Here is a 20,238-nt window from a genome sequence, read left to right as displayed (position 1 = left end):
GTCTAATGTCATTGCCAGCATGTTTGAGCTTCATTGTTTCTCATTGTGTTCTGAACATTCTTTTACACACTACCACTGTGTCATGGTTCTCCTGCCTCCCTGCATGCTGGCATGTGTTTGCTGTCTTGAATGCGTTAGTCACACATGCTGCAGTAACTGACCAAAAAGACTGCATGTTTTATTGAGTGAGTCAGCTGGCCTAATTTACAGAGAATCTCAGAATAGACATTTAGATCACTTGTATATACATATTTTAGCAAAAAGTGAAGTGTTACTTGTGCTGGATAATATTACCTGTTTACAACTGTATTCATGCCTACTAGTACTGTACTAATTTTTCTTGTGACAAGTAGCATAGGTGTTATTGCTGCTAATCTGCTTTGCAGAGAGAACTATAAAACATCAATGTCTGTTTTTATTTTAACAGCCAAATTGCTTCTATCCTGCAACTAAATGACCATGAAGAAAGAATGATGTATAATAAAAAAAATAACTAAAAAAAAAACAACTTTCATCCTATCCTTATTGTATGTTTCATTGTACAAATGAAAGCAGGTTTAACTCCAGGTTGGCCATCCAGACGTTCAGGTATAATCCATTTCAATTTTGGAAGTGTTTTGTTTTTTCTCCAAATCCGCGCTATATTATCCATTAAAATAAATGTTGCAAGTTTTTGGTATTTTAACCTGTTTGGGTACTGGGAGAAAGAGCCTGGTAAGAATTCTAACTGTCAAAGCAGAGGTCCAGTTTGGGCTATTTGAAAGTTGTGAAGAAAGGTTGTTTCTCTGTGTTTGTGTGCCCATGTGTGTGTATGTGCGCATATATGCATGTGTGTGTTGTGAGTCTGCTTATCTGTATTAATATACTGTTAAGATGCCCCTGGTCTCCTCTCAGAGGTGTGACAAACATATCTACTGTGACAGCTCCTATATTCTTAAGACAAACTGCATTGTCAGTGCAAACGCAGCTGTCTGTTTTGCAACTGAATCCTGGAAGCTGCTTTGCTCAACCATTTTACATACAAGAGCTGTTTGTCTTCATTGACGTTTTGGGTCAGATCCTCTTTATTTACCCTGGCTGGGCTCAGAACATTTTGCTTGTTAACACTACCAGTCCAAAGTTTCCTAGTTCAAGTCTTGCTTGGAGCAAGTTCAGTTAAGTGCTGCAATATGAGATTCACTTTTGGATTGAACAACCACATGGTCACATTTAAGATAAATCATAATGTTCTATAAAAGAGAACTACAGGACAGAATGTCAATAGTATATGAGTTAATGACAAGATGTTATACATAGAATTTGGGGAGTAATTTTATGTCTGCTCTTATGAAATGGTGCACACAATTTATGTTCTCATTATAGGGATAGCAAACATGAATTTAAAAAAAAACTAAGAATAGCAGAATAGCAACTGACTTGATGCCCTGAGATATGCAAGAGTAGAGAGTGTTTAGGGTTGTGACTACCGATGGAAGAGTTCAGGGTGCTGATTCACGGAGGCTATGTGGGATTCAAGGCAAGCAATCAGATTATTATAAAAAAAAAAATTGTCAATGACTTGCTTTTTTTTTTTTTCAAGCTCTCTATGCTTTCCTTTCTTTGTTTTTCTCCCCCAGACATTTTGTCAGGTTGTTGACGAGTATCCTTCTGTGGCATCTGTCACTAGTGGCTGATCTCCCTTCTCAATACAGTGCTGAAGGGTTTGTTAATGCGTCTGACCTTGGCTGAGCACTGTCACATTCTCACAGTAGGGCTACAGGTTTTAAACTCCCATCCTGAGTTGCTGGAGTGACTCTTTAGCTCTTAAACAAGGCACCGATGTTTCCAGGCCACTGGCAGTGTTCCTGTTCCTATTCTCAGTCAGGACAGCCCTGAAAACCAAAAGCAAATTCCCAGTGGGAGTACCCAGAGTGAGAAAAATATACTCTGATATATACTAACTCCACATTCTCTTGAGAGTGTTATGGCACCGAAGGAAATGACTGAAAGCTTTTTTTTTCCCAACTCAAATGTATTTTAATTCTCTCTCACTGTGAGCTGTTATATAACAATATGTCTTCTTGTTTTTAAAGTTTAACTGATCCACAGGAAACATACTTGTACCACTTTTGAATTCAGAAATGAACCTCATCCTTGCACATTACAAATGTTTTCAGAGGCAGAAAGTCTTTAGAGTCATGTGACCTGATTGTACATGTGTATATAACAGATTGTGTTTTGAGAGTGTTTGTGTGTTAAAGCCAAATAACATCCAAGATGCCTGCTTGAGTACCCCCTATTAGGCAATGATTCCCAGTTCTTCTATTTGTGAAAGCTGTTTATTGGGTGGCTTAGCTGTGTTGGAATAGGGGGTCTCTTTTTGCTTCACCATATTTGAAGTTTCAAAAGGAACAGAGGATCATTCTGATATCCACTTGTATCACACTGCAACTGGGATTCTGGACAAAGTTTTGTCTCCAGTGACAAAAGCAGAAAGCTGGACAGTTTCTTGAAAGTCCTAGATGGTTAAAGATTCATAAAAAATGCCAAGGTATCCTCATTTGACTCTATCATGAGGGTTGTTAAAATCTCTCTTATTTAGGTATATTTCTTATCTCTTACTTCCCTCCGACATTACTTCAATGTCACTTCATTCCCACTTCCCCGTGACCTCTAAATTATTCTGTACCATAACTGCCCTCCAAGAACTTGCACAAAATAGACTTACAAGTATACCGCTAACAAAAATTATGTTTTCATTGGATCCAAATAGCATGCAGACATGTCTGTAGGCAGTGTGAGATGAAAGGCAGGAACAATTAAAGCTCTTCTTCTTGTCAGCTATGGGGTGTATATGGACACGTGTCCCATGATCTCTTTCTGTTGATAATGGGAGCTGCCTGAGGCGTTGGTGGTGGAGTAGAAGTGCCTGAAGCGAGGGGTGCATAAGGATCATTGTCAAAAATGCAGAGATGGTTGAAAGAATGGGCCATGGGAACAGTGAGATCCTTTTTGGCTGCTATGGTACTCGGCTGGTCAGCTTGTCTCTCAGTCCTGATCAGCATGATTATTCACTCCCCCCTCCCTCTCACACTCCTTCTTGCCTTGATCATAATCTTTCATTTCTGTTATCACTCCCTAGGCAGAGCAGAAGGTAATAGATAAATCCTGTTTTGTTCAAGCTCCTAGCTTGAAGCTGCTAGTGTATACAAATGACAGCAGTCAAATTTACAGAATGTGATTTAAAAAGTTGAAAAAAAAATGTAGATGCAATACAGATTTATAGTTTTATATAGGATAGCCCCTATTTACAATGCCACAGGATTAATATTGAAATGCTTGTATATTTAATACATTTTTATAAAAATATTTACAAATAATGTGGCACAGTGTTAAAAAATGTATTGTTGTCACTGCCAGCACCAGATGCAGCTATTGGAACTTTGCATCACTACACAGATCATGATGAAAATGAATCAGGTACTATTCTTACAAAGGCAGTGGTTTGCTACAACCATTATAAACTTGTGATTTATATGCTTAATTTTGAATGTGTGTGTGTGTGTGTGTGTGTGTGTGTGTGTGTATGTATGTATGTATGTATGTATGTGTGTGTGTGTGTGTGTGTGTGTGTGTGTGTGTGTGTGTGTGTGTGAGGGGGGGGGGGTCTCGGCAGCCCGAGGAAGGGGGGTAATATTCAACGCAGCGTGCAAAATCATTTTAGTGTACATAATCCTTATGGCATCACACCTGGGTCCCATCTGGGACGGAGATAGGTACCAGCTCGGATTTTTTCTGCCAATGCGGACTCCTGCCACACAGCCACGGCCACCTTCCGTTTGCGTAGCGTCGCTGCAGTCCCTGGCTGAACGGAGCGTGCGCGGAGAAGTGTTGCTCGGCATTTGAGCCGATAAGAGAGACGGAGGAAAGGAGTACCCGTCAGCAGAGTTCAGTGATACCGGGAATCCGATCAAAAGAGCAAGAGTAACATAGGAAGGAATCTGTTCCCTAATTAAGTGGGTAAGTACGGTGTGTTTGTCATTATTACAGAGTCTGAATCGCTTACAATGGTTAGTTTGGAGGTTATTATGAGGGAGCAGGTGCAAAGCTATCAGAAATACAAATGCGCATTCTCCGAGACAGTGACCATTTGGTCTCGGGGTGTGTATTTTCTCTTTAAACGTTCATGTTATTTTACTGTGTTTTGAATTGACGTGGATGTCGACGCTGTGGACACTTGAAGTGCAATTTCAGAGTTGTTTTCTAAGGCGTGTAACATCCATACAGTTGTCATGCGCCTTGTTAGAGCCAATGCTCTCATGATGAATATAATTAGATGCGTGACAGGAAACACTGGCTAGTCTGACTAAATCAATATTAAAATATGGGAGAATTCTTATGTACTTTAGGACACAACTTCTGGGTACTTATAAATTGTACGAACATCTGCAATGATATTGATTAGCGCTCACGTGATAAAAACAGGTGCACTCGAACATCTGTCACACGCATCCCGTGTAACTAGTCTCTTTTTGGGCGCACGCTACACTGATCTGAAACACCTGTTATTACTCATAATAGTATGCTGTCTTAATTTGCCCTGGACGATAGAGGTTGATTTCAAATCTCTCTCTCTCTCTCTCTCTCTCTCTCTCTCTCTCTCTCTCTCTCTCTCTCTCTCTCTCTCTCTCTCTCTCTCTCTATCTATCTATCTATCTATATATGAACACATTGTCGTATATTTATTTTACTGCAGTTCAGTATGTTACATAGTCTATAATCTATAGTAACAATGACAATTCATTCATAGTAATGAATATATCAGCAGTGACAGTGACTATAGGACTGCTCACTGTTAATAACATCTTATGACAAAGTAGGTCAATTTATTCATTCCTGAAGAAAAGAGAATATGTTCATTTTTATTTAAAATAATAGTACATTTTGTATTTTAGCACAACAATAGTGAATCACAGCCTACTGCTTTATATACCATTACTATGATACTAAACATCTATATTTTGTTCATTATATGTTTTATCCTTTATGTTTTTACATTTGTTTAAACTGAAGTAAAGAAAATTAACCATCAGTGTTATATCTAGTGCTTAATCAACCATTTATAATAATTATAATTTATATGAATAAACATCAGAGTCTTTGTATTTTTCCTCAGACATTAATTCTTCACCCAAACAAACGTTCCTGTGCAAAGAAGCATTCCCACCCTCCCCCATTAGTCTTCCTGAGTCAGTGCTTCATTCACAGAGTGACCCTCCCACACAAACTATGCACACCCATACACATGCCACACAATCATCCCACCGCACGCCATTATTGGGTCAAATCTCCCAAATAATACATTGTAAATGATGAGTGCCATGTTCTCAGATATCTCAGTAGAGATAGCTGAGCTTTTCCAACAGTTGCTGTTAATACTCTTGAAACAATAATACCCCTTATTTAAATTCAACTGTCAAAAAAGAAGACAGACAGCTTTCCAAGTTGTAGAATTATGAAATTTGGAGTTTTAAATTATTTTGAACTTGGAAAGAGGGAACTATCTGTTATTCTCAGTTAAGAAAATTTGTAGGGGATTAGGAGGATTTGCAGGGTGGTTCTTTATGACCCTAAACACTCTATCTAGTCAGTGTTGCAAACCCCCAGCTTGGCAGATGGGCAGAATAAGTAAAAAGGTTTGAAATGTGCTTAAAAGGCACTGGCCTACATGTGTGTCAGATAATGTGTGTGAGCAAGAGAGTGATTGTAAGAGACACGCCAGTCACGTGTAGTTTCCCAGATGCAGATGGCACAGGCGTCACTGTAGCCGTGGGATGGAAGATTGTACTCGCAGATCTGCCCCAAGAATGGCTTGCAGCCCATGGGAAAGAGCTGTGTTGTGGGAGGAAGACCCTCTGTGGCAGCTGGTTATGAATGTTGCTTATTCCACAGTGTGGGCTTGTGAGGCATGCTGGCTGTTCTACTGCCAAGCCAGGCAGGGTATCAGCGGTCTGTCGCCTGCCAGTCTCTGCCTCTCTTCTTAAAGAGTGAACAGTACAGCTTCTCCAAGCACTCTCAGACTGGCTAAGACTGCTGATATCATATCTGAGTCCCCTGTGGAATTGATCCAGTTGCAGAGGCCATAATGAGAGATATGCAGGTGGAAATGAGGGTGCCTCTTTATGGCTTCTCTCACAGGTAGTTTACTTTTGTAACAAATTTTGTTTTAAATACTCTTTTGACAATGTTGTGTTGTGTGGACATGAATCAATATACTGTTATGTAGCACCATGATAATAGGGAAGCTACATTCTCCAAAGCACAGTTTTGAAATATAATAATCTCACGTGATTATTACAAAATATTATTAAAATCTATGTCATGATAATGTTTGTGTAATGTGTAATGCTGCTGCTATGTTTGTGTAATGCTCACAGCATACATACACACATACCTACATTCACAGTTATATATACATGACTTCCCATGTACATGTATTCTATTTTCTGCACACTGCACGCACACACACACCCACACAAACACACAAACTGGACTGGCATGTCTATTGGATCAACATAAGTGATGTCAAGCAGGCAGTCATAATTAGGCTTTCACACTTGGTTTGATGTGAAGTCTAATGAGGATCAATGGCTTTCCAGAGAGCCAAAACCCTCTGCTGCTGTTTACATCTTGCAATAAATTTACACAGATGAATGCAGATGGATAGATCAGAATAACACTAACAAAAAGAGGAGATAAATGAATTGAACTCTTTAATCCCACTTTAATGCAACACAGCTGAAAACCTTAGCTTTGGAACAATCACTTCTCTTGCTCCCAGAAGATTTCTCATGTTGTAGTGTACGAGTGCTTTGTAGTCACTCAACATACATTAATTCCATATTTTTAATTTGATGTTGGTTTTTCGCAAGATATAATATGTGGTTGTTTAGAATTGTCTGAGTTGTTGTTGTTGTTGTTGTTAGAAATCTGGTGAATTCCTCACTGTAGCAGACCATTCTTATTGGAAAGGACTTTTAGCTCATGCCACTGGATAGCTTCACTGCTTGTGTTGCTTGTTATTTGTGACCTTGTGTCACTTGTAGTATTGTTATATTCTCCAAAAAAAACCTCTTGAGAGATGTGCCTTGGAAAGGAAGTTTTTCTGTTGAAGTGACATGTGATGGTAATTCTACAAGACATACAGAGCTCACCCTCCTGCCCCCCGACATTGCAGACTGGCTGGTTCACGCTGCATGATGTTAGGGCTTGTAGCAGACCAAAGCGCCACCCAGCCACGATTAAGCCCCATGTCTCATTTGATAGAATGAACCTCGCCATGAGGGGATGCATATTTCATAAGCTCCTGCCTGTTGGCCTGTCAACACCAAAGATCACTTGCTGCCAGATTAAAAGAATGGTCAGAACATTTCAGGTCGTGGTTTGCTGTGGCTATCTTTGTTAGCACCACCCACAGACACATTAGAGGGTTTCATTTCTACACATGGGCAGATGAGAGTTTTTAAGATGAAGCAGACTGGGCTTTTACTATAGGCCTTCATGAAAATGGAATGTATGGTATTCAGGCGCTGGTCGAAAGGTTTATAGATCTCTATGAAAGTTGCTATCCACAAAAGTTGAAGTGGTTTGTTGGCAGTTCTTGGAAAATAAGAGCAGTAGGCAAAAGCATAGGAATCATGTACTTCAACGGGACGTTTAAATGGGTGGGCAGTGGGGAGGGATTGGCAAGGACAAAGGAGGCCTCTTTTCTCCTTCTCTTCTGGTGGACTGTTGTTCTCGCTTCTTTCTGGTGAAGAGGGGCTAGTAACACGGGGGCAGGGGGGGAGGGACAGAGATGCATCACAAAAGGAGCTGTAGAATGTTTCTCCTCCAGGGCTTCTCAGGCTGCCTGGCTGCACTCTGACCAACCTCTGGGTGACAGATGTTTGAGAAAAGATTTCCAGTGGTGGAGGTCAGAGCGGCAAAGGCGCTCTTTACTCCCTTTACAACAACAAAAGGAGTAAGAGAGAGAGAGAGAGAGAGAGAGAGAGGATGAGGATGAGGATGGAGGAGCAGAGGAGAAAATGTGATGAGTGAGCTACAGAGAGTCTGAGGTGAGGATTAATCACAGAAGCTAGAAAAGTAAAGGAAGGAAAATGTTTGTTCTCCGTGTTCTTTGTGTTCAAGCCATTTTCAATTTTTAAAGACTTGACACAGACAGGCACCTTCGGTGAGAACCATTTGAGGTACATCTTCATGACTTCTCCCATTTGCTTGTAGTCTCCCATCCCCTCTACTTTCTTCTGTTGTCTCACTGGTCATCAAAGTACATAACACAATTGTTATTCCAATTCTCAGGCAGGAGTTTTAAACAGCAGTAAGAAATTAATCCAAAAGCTTTTCAGTGCTCAGAGAGCACAGCATTATTTTCATAGCTATTCTGTATTGGAATAGGTTACTTTCTGGCCTGCTACACACCTGTTGCACAATGCTGCTCAACATGCCATTACAGAGGTCTGGCCCATGTTCACAAAGCATCTGAAAGGAGCTGAACTTTCTGGGTCAGCCTGCTTTTAAGGACATGATTAGTAAGGCCAGTGAGGTCATGGAAGAACCTGATTTACAATTAGCACTCCTATTCCTTAGTGCACACAGCACCAGTTCAATGATCATTGCAGTGTCGATAAGTACTGATATGAACAGCTCTTTGAACATTTTGTCTTGCATTTAGGATTGAGTCATTTTGCACATTTTGCAAAACAGTGCACTGTGTATCACTAATACCCAAATTTATATGTTAAGCTGATTTTGTTTGAACTGCAGTGTATGTGATTGCAAATAATGATTAGATGCAAATAATGATTAGATGCACTTGGGCAGATTTGGCCAGCGGACAGACTGAAGCAATGGGGTAGATCACCGATTACAGATGGTATGAGATAGCATGGGGTGAATATTGTAGAGCATCCAGTAGCAATGAGCATTATGCATATCTAGTTCAGGTCTCTAAGCATGAGTGCATACATCTTCATATGTAGCCTGCTCTGTGTTTGCCTGCATTTAGAAATATGTGTGTGAGTTTTGAGCCATCTTTGTAAGAGTGAGGGATTCTTAATCCTGTGCGGTTAATAGTTGGAGTCTCCACTCCTTTCACGGAGGCACTGATTGGCTGTAGCCAATCAGCTTTTCCTCCTATCAGCTCTAACACAGTTCAGAGACTGCCAGTGGAACATTATATTCGAACAGACTAAAAAAAGACTAGGTAGGGACTGTTAGCATGAGACAGCCTAACTTGTCCTAACTTTATAATGATCAATGTTGTAATGTAATCTTTCAAAATGAAGGAAAGAAAGAATGAATGAGTGAATGAATGAATGAATGAATTGGTTAATGAAAATTACTGTTTCAATATTGAATACAATATTGTGTTTTGTGTTTTTATCCTGTTTATCCTGCCCAGGCTGTGTGTTATTTAAAAGCATAATCTACCCCACACCCCCACCCCCATCCCATGATCTTTCTCTCTGCTTAGAAATGATTAGAGAAGATTGAGGTCAAAAACCCATTATAATCATAATATTAACACAGCACAAAAAATACCATTCCCCATCCATTAACTACCAATCATAGGGAAGAGAGGGGTCACATGGAGAGAGACATTCAAACAGTCCAATCAGGAAGTGTGTCAGGACAATGAAGCTTAGAGAGGTTAGCTGGGAGCCTAATTCAGTCTGTCAGCTATGACAAATTCAGCTTTTTTGGCAAGTGCTGAGAGCCATTTACACTCTTGGCAGATGTAGCCATTTTCACTGATACTTGGTCAGCTTTGCCTGTCCAAATTCAGACCTTAGCTATTTGGAGTAGAACAGGAAGCTTGGTCTTGAATCACCAAAACCTTTACTAACATGTACAGTAATATGCTATGAAATATAAAAATGTTCTGTGGGAGATTGTAATTTGTTTCCTTTGCTGAGCTAAGGCCTAAAACAAAAGTGAACACCTCCTCCCCAACATATAATTAACACCCACAATATTTTCTCTTCCTTCAAAGTAGAATATTTGGAAATAAAGCTTTTAATGAAATGAAGAACAAAAGAGCCTGAGAAACTGGCATCCTTCCCTCTTCATTCATTTGCATTTGGCAGCCTTGGGCTGTGCAGCTGAATTCAGTCTGACCTCTTTAACTGCTAACCTCATTGTGGAGGTCCCCCTTCTTTCTCTGTCTGTCTGTCTACTTTCTCTGTTCCGTAGGTGACACCACTTCAGATAATATCTACATCTATATTCCTGCAGTGCAAGGAACTGTTTAAAAATGAGGTTGTACATTACTGGTCATGGGTCAGTTTGTTCACATGCTCTTTTTTTTTTTTTTTTTTTTTTTTTTTTTTTTGCAATAATTTGGCATATTGTTGAAAAACATATATCCAGAATTATGAAAACTGTAACTATTGCAGCTCATTATAGACAAGCCATTAGAAACAGTTCTTACAGTTTTTATTTAAATATTCCTGGCTAACTCGTAATCCTTTTAAGAACTTGCAGTCTGTAACTGTCTGTATTTCTGAGTTGTACAAATACTTGTAAAATACAAGTACAAGTACTTGTAAAAATACTTGTAGTCACATAGTAGGTTTGAAATAATCTCTTATACAGTTAATCTAGATACAGTTTTAAGTTTTCTGGTTTTAGGCATGCTTGGTTGTATTTCATCCTCTGGGGAAAATATGTCTGGTCATCAAGTTGTGAAAAGTGAATGCAGTTGTTTCATTATCTGTCAGGCAATTCCTTTTGTGTATTTGTACAGCATCAGTGCGTATGGGAGTGTGTGTATGTGTGGACATCCATAACAATTTGTCTAACTGTCTGGCTGTCAATATTTCATTTTCTAAGTCTTATCCATTGAACAGCTTTCCCCACCCTCTGTTCTGTTTAAACATAGTCAGGGATTATGAAACATTTGCTGAAAAAAAAGCATAGTAACTCCTCTTGAGTAACTTCAGGAGGGAGTAATGCCTCTGTCTTATAGTCAGTACTTTGTTTCATAATATGTTGATGTTTGTCAGATGTACATGCCTTCAGACTCCACCGTAATTTGCTTCCTATGAGGGGGGCAGATTCAGAGTTGCTAGAAGGCCCAAGACAGAGAAATATGAAATTGATTCAACACTTTCAAAAGTTTTACAAATGTGTTCCGACCTGTCAGACCCAAATGCCAATGTCATGACATCACTCTTTTTGGCAGGATAATGGCTAAGAAATAGACACAAGTAGCATAAAAAAAAACAATACTCACCAGCCTCATGAAGAAAGAGAATCCTTCATACTCACATGGATAAATAGTTATTAGATTAAATATAAACACATACAGCACGTGAACTAGAATGGTAACATAAATTCTTATATATTATTGTATATATAAAAAATCTCTTAGGCTAAATTTCCACCAAAAGACACTATAACCCTGATGGTATATATGCTGCTGAGTTCTGTTCAGCTTTGTTCACTCTGCTCAAAAATCACATCAGTTTTTAAAGCTAAACAGCTTGAAAGATCCACATAAGTGGAGTTCTGAATTAATGTGGCTCCTAAAATGCCCTTATAACTGAGCAGTGAGTGATAGCTAAATGATAACTATAATTTATGAGACATGTCATGGATTAGTTGTGTTTACATTTGTTAATTCACTCAAAAACACTCAAACAAACAAAGTTATGTTGCTTAAAAAGAAGCCTATGTGAATCCTTGAAACTCATGTTAAGTCAGATACATTATGTGGATTTTAAAACTTCCAGGCAGGACATAAATCCTCGTTGACATCAAAGTCCCACAGCTATCCATGTAGTGTTTCCTTTGTTGAATCACACAGGCCTTTCTCTCTCAGGGGATTCCTTATATGGGGCCAGGGGAAGAGTGGTCCCTGGTACTATAGATCCAATTTGCTATTATCCTCCCTGTGGAAAGGATGTGGTCATGCACACCATTCTCAGTGTAACCAGAGATGGGCAGTTTTGTTATGTGGAAACACAAACCTTCACCTTATTGGATGAGCAGAACTTGAGAGCCTCTCTTCTCCAGTTAAGTAGCCCATAGATTTATCCTGTGTGCCCACACAATTAATGAATCAGAATGTTAGTTCTGGCTCCAGAATCTATTTTAGAACTGCTCTTTGAGGTGAGTAATGAGTGATACTTGTTTTCTCTGGTGTAATGGTACAAATGGTTCAATATAGCTAGCAGCAGTCTAACACCTCATAAAAAAGATTTGTTTTTTGAATAATGAAAAGTGCATGACGTATGAAAATAGACAATGTACTGACTTTTTTTGTCTATCACTGGACAAGACTCATATGTTGTCCATTTTGATACTTGAAAGAACTCCTTGTTCAAAATCATGGTTTGGTTAAACCATAAAGAGATGTCCCTCACTGGATTCTTCATGGTGGAAAAAAATCCAATTAAGTTCTGGGCGCCAGCAGTCAGACTAGCCATCAAGATTATCTATCCCCCAAAACCCTAAAATCAGACCTGTGACCGTGAGATAAATCTACTTCCTTGATCTCACCATAAACCTACCAGAAATTTTAGAAACAAAAACAAAAAATAACTGCCTTTACCCTACCAAATAACCTGCCTGACCTAAATCCATCATTGCCAGGAGCAGGAAACTCCTGGCAATGTTGAGGATGAGAATATCAGTAATTGACCTGGGCAAACTTTGATTTACCAGAAGACATGCCTGAAAGGAGGGACCACTTGGAAAAGGGAGGCTGTGTTTCAAACTGGGTTGTGGATATTTTCTTTTGTGTGTGTGTGGTCAGTATAACATACTCCAAATGCAAATCTTACTCCATCTCTTTTCTATGAGAGTGACAAGGATGACTGTCTTCTAGTGACTATGTTCTGTATGTTTGGGGTGATAAGCCCTTTGGACCAGACATTTTCTTCCACCACCCAGACCTATGATACTGACCTCAGCCCACCACTTCCTGCTATATAACTTCAGTCTTTGCTGCTACCTACAAACATTTCAAAGTGTCCACATCAAGAGCTGCCCTCTCACGTAGTCTGTAGGCAAGAGGCTCTTTGATCTGATTTTGAGTAGAACGGAAAGTGGCAAAGCATGGATATCAAGGAGGTAGTGATTCATTGTTCAGAACAGTGTTTCCCTGTTTGTCTCCAAGAGTCACACCCAACAAAGAAATGTATAAAAAAATTGAGACTGGTGCAGATTTATTGCCTTTTTATATTTTTTGCAGTTAACTCCATGAAAAGTTCAGTCAGTGTCTTTTCTAAAATAAATTACATGTAATTGTAAGATTATTTGGGACATTAAAGCTACACTATGTAAGACTGAGAGATTAGTGACCACTCTAATGGAAATATGTAGTTGCATGAAATGTCCAGAAGAACATTTTGTAATGTGGGTTGTGCTACATTCCATTTGCTCAAGCAATTATCGATTGTGAATGCATTCACATTTAAGGAGTATTCAAAAATAACTTGATCCAAAGTCAATAATGGAAATCATATACTTATCAGTAAAAAGTTGAATTTGCATTTGAGATCATTCAAATAGATGCACAGATACACAGGAGAATAAATACTGTCATATTCATTAATTATTGGGTTAAACCTTAGATATGAGTTTCTGGTGACAATGTACCTCTTTAACAAGGTTGCTAACATTTATATAATGAGCTGTTTAGCTAGGGCAATGTACTGTTCTTTAGAAAGCTATGCCAAAACAGTATATATTTGCTGTGTTTTGAAACTAGATAATTCACAATACATCCTCAGAGGACATTTCCAAGAATTCTTATGGAGTTATTTTTTAATACTCCTTCAACAGGAATGCACTTGCAATCATCAGATAAATCTGCTCAGGGAAACAGAATGCAGCACAACTCACATTACAAAATGTTCTTCTGCACATTTCGATGAATTGCATATTTCCATCAGAGAGGTCGCCAATTCCTCAAATATTGAAATAGTTGAGCTTTAGGTAATACTGTTATCAAACCAAGTTTGCTGTGTCAGAGTTTCCAATCCTCCATGTGGAATATTAAAAAAGGGCAGAGCACTACAAGATTCCAGAAGAGAAACCTCCCACCCTACATTGCTACCACAACCTGAAAAAAGAGGAAACACTGTAAGTTTGAGGGAGCTTATATTAGCTCAAAAGTATTAAACAACACTTCTTCAATAAACTTTAAAATAACCCTTTAAAGAGCATGTTTATTATGCAACTGTTTCAGTGACCTTTGGCTTTATAGACTTTATCCTCTGAGTGATTTTAAAAGCAGTAAATGAAAGTAAACACTGCACGCATTCATTTTGCTTTTCTCTCTTGGTTCAAAGACTTGGTTTCCCAGGATGTAGCCTTTAGCAAAAGTTTAATGGTGCTGTTAATCTTATATGTAGCCACAGGTTCAGGTTAGTGCTAAGGAAATGGTGCTGAGTTGGTGACAAAGATGTACCCTTAGACTTAGTGAGGCATGCTGTGCCACACTTGTTTTGATGACAATAAAATATGGGTCTCTCTTTCAGGGTATAGACAGACAATACTATAACCACAGGAACGCTAGAGCCAGTTTTGCCACAATGTTCCAAATTCAGATCTATTGTTGTCAAAAGTGTGAACCGTAAAATGGGGCAGAAGACATGGATGAGAAGGATGACATCAAACAAGATTTACATTCAAATATTTATATTTGGTATAGTTGTTGCAATGGCCTCTTTCATAAAGGCTACAACTGTAAACAAATTGTTAGTAAATGAAACAAACTAGAAACTGCTAAATATTTTTTAAATCATCATTTGTTTCAGAAAGAGACACCATGGACTCATTCTGACTTTATTCAACACTATATACATTTGTTGGATTCCTTAATATCCAAGTTCTCCAAAGGTCAGCTGTACTTTATGTTGTTACCCTCAGTTACCTGCACATCTGCTAAAGCATTATGACTGTTTTGCCATGTAATAAAACTGCACAGAAAAAACTCCAATTTTGGATTAACATCTATTGTTTTTATAAATCCAGCTGGACACAAATGAACACTGTAAGAGGTAATTAAACACTGGGGTTCTTGCTGTGTAATATGCTACCCCCTCAGATTCTAGTTAATTACCAGAGGAATCATATACAGCCAGAGAAATCAGCAGGCTGTGCTGGACTCTGGCTCCTCAGAATTGAAACTGGGTAACCCTGCTATACATAAAGGAATATTCTTTTTCTGATAATTAATCTGAAGAACCTGAGGCTATTGAATCAAGCAATTTCAACGTAATGGTCCAAATACTTCAGGAATATACTGTATGCTGTTTGAGTGTTAATCAAAAATTGCATTTATGAGTATGTATTTAGGACCGATACGCAGTATTGACATGTAGAGTAAAAATGGTAAGTCCAAATTCAAAATATTTGGAGAGTTGTTTGCACCTGGCCCCTCCTACTCAGAATCGGACACACGGGAGTTGCCAGGTTGAGGACACGCAATCTACACAAACAAGCACCAGACGAGCGCAATATTAACTGGCAAATGAAGGCGAGACTTACACTATGCTAGCATACTGCTCTTGTTGTAGCTTGGTGCAGTTATGAAGTGCCTCACTGGTGTCAAATGAAGCCATATTTAGCTAGATTGTAAGTTACACACAACATTTTACATTGTTTCACTTAAATATCTAACGTTGCCTGGCTAGGTTAGGTAGTTGGCTTTCTAACGGTAGCGAAATCTGAGCAGTGTTCAGTCACAAAACTGAATAACCTCTTCAAAAACAGGTACTAGCAATATGGGTTCTGTTAGATACCATAAATAGCCATTGGCTAAGATGGGCATAAGTAGAGTAACTTGATTGCGCGTCAGAATTCATTCAAGGCATCGAGTAATCGCTTTCGTAAATGCGAGTCAATTTAGAGTCATGCGTGCGATTTCTGTCATATAGTCCTGTCACCATGGTTGTTGCCGATGCAATAAACAGCCATGGCACATCCGCTCTTCCGGTGTAGCATTAGCCCGCACTAATCGGGATCACATCTAGAGTCTATATACAAGTACACAGTGAAAAGAAATAACGCTCCTCCAGGACCATGATGCAACACAAAAGAAGAACACAAGTGCAAACAAAAAATATGAAATTACAGTAATCAGGATGACATACAGGACAACACCGACCAGTTCACAGCACGGAGTAAAGTGGATGGATGTAGATAGCTAGCTACCATACTGTGACATTTTAGTAGTCACAGAGGTAACAGCCTTGACAACAATATAAGAACACAGTATTTGTTAAATGGAATATAATATTTGTCAAATATTTGTTGAAATACTTCACCAGCTGTGTCTCAAATACCCGACTTGATAACCCAGTTGCACACGGACCAAAGAGTATAAATGTGACTACTGAAATGTTGATTTTTTTTTTTTATGCTCATATAGTAGCTGGGATAAGTTAGATAGCCTTTACTGAAGCTCATTTCTTATCTGTTCAGAAAAAAAAAAAAAGCCAGCTAGCCAATTTGGCGTCTGTCTTCTGGGCATGATAGATACTGGATACTGGAGGTTGCTGTGGTTCTAACCAATTTGCACTGATGTTGTGTGATGTCTCCCCCTGCCATATGCCTTTCTAGTTTTTTTCAGTTTCCTGATTTGTTGGGTCTGTTCTTATGCTATTACCCTTCCACCAAGAGTACATTTGGATGGCTTATGCTAGAACATTCTGTTTATTCTTCTATCTTCTACTTTGCTTGTGCACCTCTTCAGGTGGGCAGCCAGAGCTGTTATTAATTTTGTCTTGGCAGTTTCCAAGGCCTCAGGTATGGACATCTTATTGTAGTTCTCAGGTACCTTCATTATGCCTGTATGCATTTCTGATAGCTGGCTGATTTCTCTCTGTGTTGCCTGTATCTTGGTTATCTTGGCCTCCAACCTCCTTCTCCATGGAGGATATTGCTCCTTTATGATGTTTGTCTTGGCTACAAGATTAACATAATCAAGGAGCAGTATCCTCCATGGAGTATCACTCAAGTACCACTGTTGCTGTGGGGTATATCACCTGGTTGGTCTCAGTGATGGTCACAGCAGTGATCGTCTGTAAAGCGACATACATATCTTCCAGCAGCCTTTCTGGTACTCCACTTGGTCTTGGTAATCTGTTATGTCTTGGAAATCTGTCCAGTTTAGCCATGATCTTCAATCTCAGGTCAGCAGCTCTGGTGTTGACCTTGGTGCATGGACTCCCTGGGTCTTGGCTCCTTGGCTTGGTGTGGGGATGATGATATCTCCTCTCTGACCTGTCACCCTGGCCAATTGCCATCATTCCAAGTATAACTGTGCTCTCCCTTTTCATCTGGTAGCCTACTAACACTGTAAAAATATAAAATATAGAACCACCCAAAGTTTGATGAACTGAGGCATTTTAAATGCAAGTGATGCAAAATGGAAAAGACTAATGCATTTTCGGGATCCATTATGATGAAAAATCCTTTTCTCTTCACAAATATGTAATGGCTTTGCCTCTGTCTGGCCTTTTGCACAGGGACTTGATTCATATGTTTATGAAGTTGCAAATAATAGAGAGGGCAAATTTAGGAATGCTTCTTTAGCATGTATGGATGTCACAGAGTTTGACTGATATGTTGACACCTCTTTCTGTTGGAAAGCATGAAGTAGTAGATTTTCAGCTCTTTTACATAAAAACATTTGCATGCATCAATTAATGAGTTAACTAACTGGTAATGTGTGGAGCAAGTCAAATATTTGACTTTGCTACAAAAGTGTAAAGCCTAAAAGGTTATTAACATTACATTAACTCAGAAACAAATTTTCAGAAAAGAATTATATTAATATAGATCTAACAAGTTGAAACAGTACTTTGTTAATATATATATATATATATATATATATATATATATATATATATATATTTTCAATTCTAGAACTGGCTGCCTCAACTGTGTTTTATTCATTCAGTATACATTTACATTTATGGCATTTGTCTGTTTTGATCAAAATTTATCTGTTTTTATCCAAAGTAACTTACAATGATCATTGAATACAACTTGAGCAATTGAGGGTTAAAGGCCTTGCTCAAGGGCCCAACAGTGGGAACCTTCTAATTACAAGTTGAGTACTTTAACTACTGAGTTTTCACTGCCCAATAATAAGCCTCAGAGTTTCGGTGGAATTTGCTTTTATTTAGTGCTTCGCCAAATCAAATGGTATTCTGTGGTTTTCAATTGAAAACCTCAAAGTACACTACTAATATAAAGTGGTTCTTGCATTCTGAAGTTGCACAGGACCAATGAGACTATAATATTATGTTCATTCAAGTTGTTTGCAGAGGTTTATGCCACAACACAACCTTAACATATTCAATTCTAAAAGGGGCACTGCTCGAGCAGAGAGCAAATTCTTATCGAGTTTATTTACTGTCACCAGCGCTACCCACCCTGACTTTAGCACATCAGCTCAAGAGAAAATTCATCCATGGAAATTCATCCAAATCATTAAATCACAGACCAGCTGAAGATGGTATGCAAATTTCTTGAGTCACTTGTGCCACTCCCTGTCCCCTACATTAATAGAAATGGAAAATGGCTTAGTTTACATGAACAATAAAGTGAATGAAAAAGTGTTTCACCATGTTGTGTGCATAAATGAGGATGTTACAATTAAAATAGCATTCAGATCTAAACACACAACACAATTCTTATATGATGGTGGAAATGTTCAGTCAAATATGTTTTGCAGTTATGCTATGTTTATTAAGCTGTAAATATGGAAGCTAATTTAGGAATTGCACTTCATAGTATTCCATTTCATGTAATAACATATAATCTATCTTTAACTAAATAGTTTATATTTTGTGTTGTGAAAGTCCATTGCATTAGTATGAGCTTGAGGAAGCCTGATTGGCTGATTAAGTGGAGGAACAGTGGGGCAGTTAAGTGGCTTAAATGTCTCATTCTGCTCTCTTTTCCATTACTGACATCCATTTCCAAAATAAAATTCACCACTCAGCAGATCGCATATTGGGATGAAAGGAAACCCTGAATAGTAATTTCAGTCTATCAGTGAGGAATTTATCGGTATCAGGAAAATGTCAAAACATTTTTTATTATGACCATACTCAGCAATTTTGTGATTTTTAAACAATTTAGTCTAAATCAGAGGTACGGAACCTTTACATAATAGTTATGGGCTCTTTGGTGCCTCAATTATAAAGTTAGATTTTAAAAGCACAGAAAGACTTTGTGGCACACTACAATACAAAGCAGCTATGTATTCAGAAGCAGATTTTTTTTGGATGAATCTATTTATGTTTTTGTATATGATTATCCTATGGATTTAAGATAAGTATAAACTGTCCCAATAATTTTGTCAAGAAATGGGATGTTACATCCCTACAGTTACAAATCACTGGGAGACAAGATTCTCTGTTATTTTGAGATATATGGATAGCTGTTTGAATTGCTGTTTTGAAACTATGTCCATACATTCTATAATGAAAGACAATATTATAGACAATATTCAGGATGTCAGTTGATAATTAGTTAAAAACCTCATTGAAATGTTGGTGGATAAATGGTCAAGAGGGCAGCTTAAAGAATTCAAGCAGAATATAATATTACGTTTTTAGATTGATTGCTGAATAAGTTGACTTTATGCTTATTACATACCTGAGTGATGGAAGAGTTACCTAATCAGAGTGTTACTTTCAATTTTTATAACAGTCATTTTGTTGGAAATAAATGGAGATAACTCATTGCATTTATTCAATACCAATACTAAGGGAATCTTGTTTTTCTGTGGAGCAACACTATTGATACATTTAGTAAGTCTAGATCTAAAGTTCTCAACTAAATTACAGAATTATGATATGAAAGAAGTGAAGGAGAGCATAAGGTCCTTGAAAGTCTCTACAGCATCAGCATTAAAATAGGTCTTACAACAGTCTTCAGTGGTTAATGCAATAGTCTGTGAGACCATGACATCTAATTTATTTGAGATAACCAGGTCTAGCATATGGCCTTGATCTATCTTGTGGGCTGATACATGCTATTTAAGATTAAAATAGTTCAGTATCCTGGTAAAAATCGTATTAAAAATGTAAATGGCAGAAGTGACGAATGTAAGAATTCTATTTTTGTCAACCCACATCTCCATCAGAATCATTTCATGATTAGCAATGAGTGACTTATTGGGCAGTGATCAGACTTAATCACAGTATATATTTGTTTGACTTACATTTACAG

The 20,238-nt window shown here is 38.3% G+C and overlaps 1 protein-coding gene across 18 annotated transcripts in view; it reads left to right on the top strand.

Annotated features, from left to right (window-relative positions):
- The first annotated feature begins 3,773 nt into the window (after nt 1-3,773).
- Nucleotides 3,774-20,238, top strand: part of nrcamb (neuronal cell adhesion molecule b) — a 70,198-nt gene continuing 53,733 nt past the window's right edge. For 6 of the 18 annotated variants that reach the window (XM_081712207.1, XM_081712208.1, XM_081712203.1 and 3 more), the window contains exon 1: nt 3,777-3,999. The gene's annotated coding sequence lies outside the window, so the exon portion shown is untranslated. Of the gene's footprint in view, nt 4,000-20,238 lie in introns of all 18 variants that reach the window. The other 12 variants (XM_081712206.1, XM_081712201.1, XM_081712204.1 and 9 more) reach the window with 5 other exon arrangements.

Source organism: Electrophorus electricus, chromosome 4, assembly GCF_041902795.1.
Source record: "Electrophorus electricus isolate QZ-2024a chromosome 4, ASM4190279v1, whole genome shotgun sequence".
NCBI classification, from domain to species: Eukaryota; Metazoa; Chordata; class Actinopteri; order Gymnotiformes; family Gymnotidae; genus Electrophorus; species Electrophorus electricus.
This window is presented reverse-complemented; position numbering and strand designations above follow the sequence as displayed.